We start from the raw sequence: 8,862 nt of genomic DNA, 5'->3' as shown, positions 1-8,862 counted from the left end.
CTTTCTTTTTTTTTTTTTTTTTTTTTTTTTTTTTTGAGACACTGTCTCACTTTATCACCCAAGCTAGAGTGCAGGGGCACCATCTCGGCTCACTACAACCTCTGCCTCCTGGGTTCAAGCTATTCCCCTGCCTCAGTCTCCTGAGTAGCTGGGACTACAAGTGTGTGCCACCACACCTGGCTAATTTTTGTATTTTTATTAGAGATGGAGTTTCACCATGTTGGCCAGGCCGGTCTTGATGATCTCAGGTGATCTGCCTTCGTCGGCCTGTCAAGGTGCTGATGTTACAGGCATGAGCCACCACACCCAGCCCATGGTTCTCTTTAACAAAGTATATAACTGTCATCACATTTGAACACTGTGAGTTAACAGGTGACTGTAAGTTAAATGGTGATGCCCAAAATGTATTGATTTCCCCACTCACCCCTGTACCAGGACAGCACGTCTCATTCCTCCCTCACCTCATATGATGAAATTAGGATCTCAAACCATGGACAAAGCTCCTTTCCCCTCTCCACTGTTTCCTCCTTTATCTCTCATTCACGGCAGCTCAACCAACAAGCCTCACTCATTTGGAGGTAAAAATTGGCAGCCAGGACAACTGGGGACTCTCCTCCAGACATTCAGGCATGCTTGAACATCGGAGTGGCAAAGGTCTCTAGGAAACACATGGTGCAGCCTCCTCTTTCGACAGCTGAGGAAACAGAAATCCAGAGACTGCAGTGCCTTGGCCAAGGTACCAGAGCCAGACATGAGAGAGCCGGGCCTGGAACCCAAGCTTCCTGCCTCCTTGGTCAGTACAACACACTTTGGCCCCTGTGTTAAACAACATGGCCCTGTATCCTGCAGAGGAGAAGGAAGCATCAGGAAGCTCTTGTGGCCTGGTGAGCTCTGTTTCATCATGGCTGGACACTGGGAGCTGGATCTCAATGCAGCTGTCCTGTCTGGGACTTCCAGGGCATGATTATTTCCAAGAGTCGAAAGCCAACCTCTCATGCACCAGTCAGGACTCTGGGTTGCCAATATCAGACACTAACTCTGGTGTGCTTGGGAAGTGAAGGAATCTATTGGAAGGATATCAGGAGCTGACAGAATCAGTGGTGGGGCCAGATAATCAGTATTGGAAAATATGCATGCAGGAACTGAAGGAAACTGGGGGAGTTGGGGGGCTGGAATCACTGCCAAGCTCGTGCCACAGGAAGAGGCTGTTTAGGCTCTGTGGCTCCCACCACTGGACTCAGACCATTGTACCCTGGATGCCACTACCATTAGAGGTGGGATGATTTTCAGACTGTCACCAGATTTTTTCACATCGTCCCTGGCTTCAGATTCACAGCCTCAGGCAACAGCACTGGGTTGGCCAAGCTCGGGCCACTTGCCCGTGCCTGTGCTGTCAAGGCTCAGGAGAAGAGAGGCTCTTGACATTTCACTATGGCAGCTTCCATTGAAATAGGGAGAGAATTTGGAATCTGGGCAGCCAAAAACAAAAAACAAATATCATCTGCACCTGCCAAACAGGCCACCACAGCAGCCTCTGCTTGGAAAGGCCATTTGCAAAGCAGGAGAGTAGAATTCAGTGGAGCATGGATTAAATCAAGCTGTAGCATGCTCAGCCTGGCTCCCTGGGCCCAGCCTTCTGAAAGGGACCATGGGTACTGCTATACTCACCTTGGTCTGGAGAGGCCCCTAGTCTCCAGCCTGACTCAGAGAAGCTCCTAGAGAGCATAGAGATGCTTTGAACCCCAGGCTGTATTTTAGGAAATTTAGGAAGTAACCCATTGGGAGCACTGGACTGCATTCAGAAGAACTCAGTTCTAGTTTCAGATTCATTTATAATTCACAGCATCACTTAGAAGTTTACAATTCCTACCATTTGACCCAGCAATCCCATTATTGGATATATACCCAAAGGCAAATGAATAGTTCTACCATAAAGACACATGTGCATATATGTTCAATGCAGCACTATTCACGATAGCAAAGAAATGGAATCAACCTAAATGCCCATCAATAGTAGACTGGATATTAAAAAAAAGTGGTACATATGCACCGTGGAATACTATGCAGCCATAAAAAAACAAGATCATGTCCTTTGCAGGAACATGGATGGAGCTGAAGGTCATTATCCTTATCAAATTAATGCAGAAACAGAAAACCAAATACTGCATGTTCTCACTTATAAATGGGAGCTAAATGATGAGAACTCATGGACACAAAGAAGGGAACAATAGAGACTGGGGCCTACTGGCAGGTGGAGGATGGGAGGAGGGAGAGGATCAGGAAAAATAATGGGTACTAGGCCTAATACCTGGATGACAAAATACCCTCATGACACGAGTTTACCTATATAACAAACCTGCATATGTACCCCTGAACCTAAAATAAAAGTTAAAAAACAAGAAGTTTACCATTCATTCTGGATCTCATTTTTATGATTGGCAATCTGCTAGTATCAATCTCTACCCATTTAACTCACACCAAAGGGTTAGAGTTGGTGAGTGGCTCTATATTCCACTTCACTCCAAATTTGTGTCTCATAAACCTATTGTTGTAGCTAAAGTCCCGCCACTAGTGAAATTCCTCTAGGAACAAATATATCAAAAAGTTTTTCCCTAGGAAGTGAAGTAGAGGTTAGAAGCTACTGTTCTACTGCCTGAAAATTGATATCTTAAATGATCTGTGAGATTTATTTCTGCATGATGTATATCCTTTTAAGTGCTTATATAAGATACAGGACAAGCGAGGCTTAATAGAATGAGATCTAAAAAACTCTGGGTTCAGGGTAAAGTCATTAAGTGCTGTCCTGGCAGGTGACAACCCTGGATTACTTAGGAGAAATAAGGATACGGGATTCTCGGGCAGCTCAGAGGAGAATCAGAGTGAGCTGCTAAGCGCTAATCACGGGGTACCCATGCCAATGACATGATTTAAAAAATTTGCACTTCTTGCCATTTTGTCAGCCAGCAAAGCAATGTCTTCTCTCAGGATCCAAAAGACGATTACAGCTCAGCCTTTCAGCCTAGAGGAGGAAACAGTTTTTCTGTGCCCAATTCCTTAGTCACTGGAACAGTCAAGCTTATGCCTAGATGCCAAGATAAAAGTCCTTTTTCTACCTTCCTTCCTTCCTTCCTTCCTTCCTTCCTTCCTTCCTTCCTTCCTCCCTCTCTCCTCTCCCTCTCTCTCCCTCCTTGCCTCCTTCTTTTCTTCTTTCTTCCCCCTCCCTGCTTTCCCTCTCTCCCTCCCTCCTTCCTTCCTTCCTTCCTTCCTTCTTTCCTTCCTTCCTTCTTTCCTTCCTTTCTTCTGCCTTCTTCCCTCCCTCCTTCCCTCCTTCCTTCCTTCTTTCCTTCCTTTCTTCTACCTTCCTCCCTCCCTCCTTCCCTCCTTCCTTCCCTCTTTCCTTCCTTTCCTCCCCCTCCCTCCCTCCTTCCTCCCTCCCTCCCTGCTTTTCTTACTTCCTTTTGTTTTTTCTTTCAGCCTGCCATTTTCAGAGTCACAAACTTTTGCTGAATACCTATTTTGAGGCTTCCACTTGCATTTATCTCATCTTCCCAAAAACGCTATGAAACCTCTTATTACAGTTTTATAGATGATAAAACTGAAGCTCAAGAGAGGTTAAGAAAATATCTCAAGTTTACCTAGATAGTCAGTAGGTGAGCTGGAGACAAAATCTTTATATAATGATGCTATATCCAGTGCCCTTTCTAATAGTTCAATACATCTAAAATGTACCAAAGGAGATCTAATTATGATGGATTAAAAAGTATTAATGTGTCAATGGCCACAGTCTTCTCCCCTACCTCTATCACTAAAGAGAATTCTGATTTTGCCCACAATTTTCCTTTCCCCTTCCCTCCCCTAAAGACAGGAGAGAGAAAATGCATAGCTCTACACAATATAGAAAAGTAGAGAGGAGGTAGGAGAGGAGAGATGAAGATATGTGTTATGTATTTAGAGAGAATTTGGGGGGCACTGGAGAAAGAGGAGCTTTGAGGCAGCTGAGATAAGAAGGGCTTAGAGAGAGAGGAGGATGTTAGTCTCTGAGAAGTTCAAATAAGGGATTTGATTAATGATACATTTCTCTTGGCTGCTGGGCTATATTTCATTGAATAGGATACTTATTGAGACTGGATCACATGGACCTCATCAATTTATTAGGTTTCATAATCAACCTCTGATCCTGCAAGATGGAAGCCATGCATGTTTCTGGGTTCAAATATTAAATTTAAGTAGAACACTCCATTTAAAGTGCTAGAGGACCAAAACCAGGTCAAGTGATTTGTCCAAGTTCACATAGGTGGTTTATATCACTTAACAAATGTCTAATACCATGTCTTCACATTCCAAATTCAAAGCTGTTTCTTTTACACCACATTGGGTTTTCACATCATTGCCAATGATATTATGAAGTGAAATTTCAGATCTGAGTGGGACATCACCAGAAACAGAGGAAAATGTGGAGGCTGGATAGTTTGTGGATGCTGATTCTATTCTTGTCTTCATGATCTGGTACACAGTCTCCCATCTCATCTTCGCTCTATTTCTATTGCCCAGACCAAAACATTTTTTATAACTACTTATCCTGGGTGTGTGGTACCATGAATTCCCATCATCCCCCAGCCCCTGCAAACTGAATGCCTTGGGTCCATAGATAAATGGTGAATATAATTTAGTATCACTCTGATGGAGTGAGTAGTGCAGACAAACAACCTTCACTTTTCCCCGGGTGGGCAAGATGGGGTGTACATAAGGATGTCCACTGTGTGTGTGCACAGCGGAAGAGAGAGTCAGAGTTCCAGCCTCTTCCCAGAGAAGGGGGCACCGGACAGAGCACCTGGCTGAGGTATTACTGTATCTGTGTCCCCTTGGGGAGGGGTAAGTGGAGACAAGTGAGAGGAATACCTCCCAAGGCTTGAATGAGGGCTTCTGGGGCAGGCTTACAGAAATCAGTAGCCAGGAGGGGAAAACGGCAACCACTTGAATCCTTTGTGTCTATAAACACCACTAGCCAACTTCTGGCTAGAACTAACTGTAGGATCAGAAAATTCTACTCTGCATTTTCCTTTTATGCTGTTTCAAATTTTAAAAGTTGTTTTCCAAAAGAGTTATTTCAGAAAGAAATTAAATAAACCTCTACCAACCTCAGCTAAACCAAGGTAGGGAAAAGTAGATTTTTACTGAATCTGAGTTTCAGGAAGCTATGGTTTTTCCTTCTAGAATGTGGTCTCTGTGGTGGTATTTCATGAAGAAATAGGAGAGAAAAACAAGAAAGAAGAACTCAAAGCCAAAGAAAAGGCAGATCCCACACAACTTCCTGTGTTAATTGTTCCATGTGGATTCAACTGTTCTCGGTTTTGGGAGAAATATATATTTTTTCAGGTCTCAAATAATCTGCCCTTGAACTCAAAGGGCGATGAGGCCCCCGAACAGTCTTTAGCTATCACCAAACAGGCTTCTTACCCTGGGCACCCTCTTTACTCCTTAAGCTTATGCCCCCTTTTGCCACAAACAATATTGGGACCCAAAAACAGAGCCAGCACTACTTACAAATTTAAAATCACTAGGCAACTTACAGTGAATCAAACAAACTTCACTCCTACTTTACATTTTCAAATCCATTTGCCCTTACTAGAATAAATTTGAACCCGCCTCACAATAACTTAATAAAGGCAAATGGATTTTAAAAACTTGGGCAGAGAGGAGCTCTGGGAAAATCTAGTTGTCAACATGTATCACCCTGATAGGGCATTTATTTAAAGTATCCATTTATTAACAAGTTCACTTTTAAAGCTTTGTTGCCACCCACATCCAGACAGCTGAGGGAGGCTGACACTGAGATCTGTGTCCCCGATCAGATCTGTGCTTTGATCACAGGTAGCAAATGTCAGGGAGGAGCTGGCCAGGGAAAAGCCACCACAGCCCCCAGAGAGGGCTTTGTCCCTGAGGAAGTATGCTCCTTAGCAGCTCTGTTTGGTAACTGGGTAACTCGGTGGCAGGGAAGGAGGTGGGGTGGTGGGGGTGGGGGGTGTTGCTTTCCTTTTGAAATGAGATTCCATGGACTCGAAACTATGATTCCCTCCCTTACCCTTTTTGTTTGTGTTGTTCTTGTGGGGATGCAACGTGCTGTTAATGTGAGCTTTCCCAGCCACAGGGACAGGATCTGTCTAGATGGGGCCACCAGAGGCAGCTGCTGCGTTTCGGCCCCACTGCAGCACAGGGGGTGACACGGAAGGCCTCCATTTCTGATCCATGTATCCAGTAAGACTTTTGGAAACCCATCCCAGTTTCGTAGGTTTGGGGATGTGTGAATGAGTGAGTGTGTGTGGGGTGTGTGTGTGGGGGGGGGGGTGAGGGATGGTCACGTGACAGTCTTTCCAATCTGGATCCCAATTAAGCCGACAGCAGCCAAGAGAAGAAATCTATGAGTGAAGTGACCACTTGGCCCTGGCCTTGCAAAGCACTGCAGAGTCCGAAGCCCCAGCAGGGTGAGCCGAGTGCTCCCTGGGAAGAGGAGAGCCGATGACACCGTTCGCCCCTGCTTGCCACTGGGGGCCGCAGTAACCTTCAGCATAGGGGAGTGGGGAGACGCAAACCCCGCGGGTGGCTCCGGCTGCTGGGCTCCCTCCAACGAGCGGCTTCGGCTCGCTTTCCCCTCGGCGCTACAGCCGCAACCCGGGACCGAACGGACACCGCCTTTCCGGGGCCCCGGCGGCGCTCCGACTCCCACTTTCCTCCACCGCAGCCTCTGGCAGGGGACCCCCTTGGCGCGACGCCGCGCCCCTCCCCGGGACCGCCCCCTCGTCCCCCAGGGTGCGCGCAGTTGCTGCCGGTGCGCCCCGCCAGCTTGAGCGTCGAGGGCGGGCGGCGGTGGAGAAACCCAGCCCGGCTTTCCCCAGCCGCGTCCCCGGCCCGCCCTGCTCCCAGACTCCAAGTCCGTGACGTGGCGACGCCGGCCGAGACACAAAGACCGAGGCTGAGACCTCCAGGCGTTGAGGGTGAGGCCGCGTCCCGGGGCCGCTGGAGCGCAGGCGACATGCGAGCCCGTCCCGGCGGCGCGCCGCACCAGAGGAGTCCGAGCGCCTGCCTCAGTCGCGGCGCGCTGGCCCTGACCCGGGCTGCAGCCAGGTGGGCGCCGCGCAAGTAAGCGCAGACCGGGACCCGGGCGGCGGAGGCAAAAGCTTCCCCATCCCCGGGGTGCAACCCGGCGCGCGGATTCTGGGCTGCCAGGTGACAGTGACCAGCTGACTCTGGAGCCTCCCGGAGGCGCGGCATCGGAAGCCGTGCCGACCACTGCCGAACAGCCGCTCCAGACCCACAGAGAGGCGCCGGCCCTGCGCCCGGGGCGCCTCGGAGGTAACTTCGGAGAGCCCGGGCGGGGCAGGGGGCGGGAGCGCAAGAGAGAGAGAGAGAGAGAGAGAGAGAGAGAGTGTGTGTGTGTGTGTGTGTGTTCGTTCGCTGTGTGCCCGCGGCTCGGTGCACACGCGCGCAGGTTGTAAAGTGAGGAGCTGCGGGCGCGTCTCCTTGCCTCGGCTTGGCCCGGTAGCATTGCGGCCCGCGGAGGCGTGGGGGCCCTTTTTGCTGCGCTTAGAGCAGCGGCGGAAAAGGTGTGTGCGAATGCCAGGGCTGGGCCGCACCTGGTGGACAGAGCAGGGATTCGGGAAGAGAAGCCACGGAAGAAGATCATGCAGTTCGGGGCAAGTTTTCCTGGTTGAGAATCGCTTCAGGAAACGGTGTTTTGAGGGTTAAATATGTTAGCTATCCGTGCAAAAAGCCTGACACATCAGAGGCGCGAAGTAAGATGGAAAGCTGGACAAACCGCAGATGGACCGATCAGTGCATCCAGTTCTTAAATTGAGATTTCCAGTCACGTTGACATGGAATGGGATCGTTGTTCTTCCCAAGGGGATAAGGATGTTCAACTTCACCGGTCAGAAAGCATCGGAGCCAGGCCTGGCCTGTGGGGAGTGTACGCTCGCTCACACGCCTTCCAACTCAGGCAAATGCAGCATGCCCGACCTGCTCTGCCGCCATCCCTACGAAAGCGATCATTTCCCTGGGCTATCGAATCCATCAGAGTAGTCATTTGTCTCGCCGGCGGTGCGGGGAGCGTAACATTTGAGTAGCCTAACTCTCATAGCGCGCACTCCAGCATTGTTTGGCTGGGAGATTGTTACTGTGTTAAGCGGCTGTGTATAATACAGCAGGTAAGGTAAGATTGTGTTCAGCTGCTCTTTTCAGTGGGAATTAAGTTACGTTTGGTGAAGACCTAAGGGATCCAGAGTTTCTGCTATAAACAATATACACCTATCTTAAAGACTTCTCACCCATTTCTGTTGTGGATGGAGCCATTTGGTTGGGAGGTGGTAGAACCATGCAGCCACTCCTGCGGCTGTGGTTGGAGGCTTCATTTCTGGGCTCTGCAATTTTATGCTCTGTGATACTATGCATGGCATGAAGAGTTGCTAGGAGGAGTGTGGCAGCAGCTTATGTGGCCAGTTATGCACCCTTTATTCCAGCAAACAAGCTGCCACTGCTATCTCTCTCTGATGGAAAGAGTCGGTTAATGGCCCTTCCTTGTCATTTCTCAGACACTAGCATCACTGGGCCTGCCCTGCAGGTGGAAGCTAGCCCACTGCTGTGGTCACAGGATGTCTTTTGAAGTGAGTCTTATTGAGAGCCCGGCAGCAATATATTGGGTGTTGTTGAAATAAGAGAAGTGGATTAGAGCGAGTAGGATGCCTGGAGTTGTACAACACCCTTTAATGGGCTTTCCTTTTGTGTATCAGAGGAGGGTAGAGTAGGAGAGGGTGGTGAGTCTGCAGAGAGAGCAAACTTAGAGATTTTTTCAGGTTACTGGAGCCTGGA

The 8,862-nt window shown here is 48.8% G+C and overlaps 1 protein-coding gene across 2 annotated transcripts in view; it reads left to right on the top strand.

The window, feature by feature from the left end:
• The first annotated feature begins 7,282 nt into the window (after nucleotides 1-7,282).
• The window catches only part of MINAR1 (membrane integral NOTCH2 associated receptor 1), a 36,736-nt gene continuing 35,156 nt past the window's right edge, over nucleotides 7,283-8,862 (top strand). For both annotated transcript variants that reach the window (XR_001888140.1, XM_017886811.1), the window contains exon 1: nucleotides 7,283-7,350. The gene's annotated coding sequence lies outside the window, so the exon portion shown is untranslated. The remainder of the gene's footprint in view (nucleotides 7,351-8,862) is intronic.

This window comes from Rhinopithecus bieti, unplaced genomic scaffold (genome assembly GCF_001698545.2).
Source record: "Rhinopithecus bieti isolate Rb0 unplaced genomic scaffold, ASM169854v2 scaffold_15087, whole genome shotgun sequence".
NCBI classification, from domain to species: Eukaryota; Metazoa; Chordata; class Mammalia; order Primates; family Cercopithecidae; genus Rhinopithecus; species Rhinopithecus bieti.
This window is presented reverse-complemented; position numbering and strand designations above follow the sequence as displayed.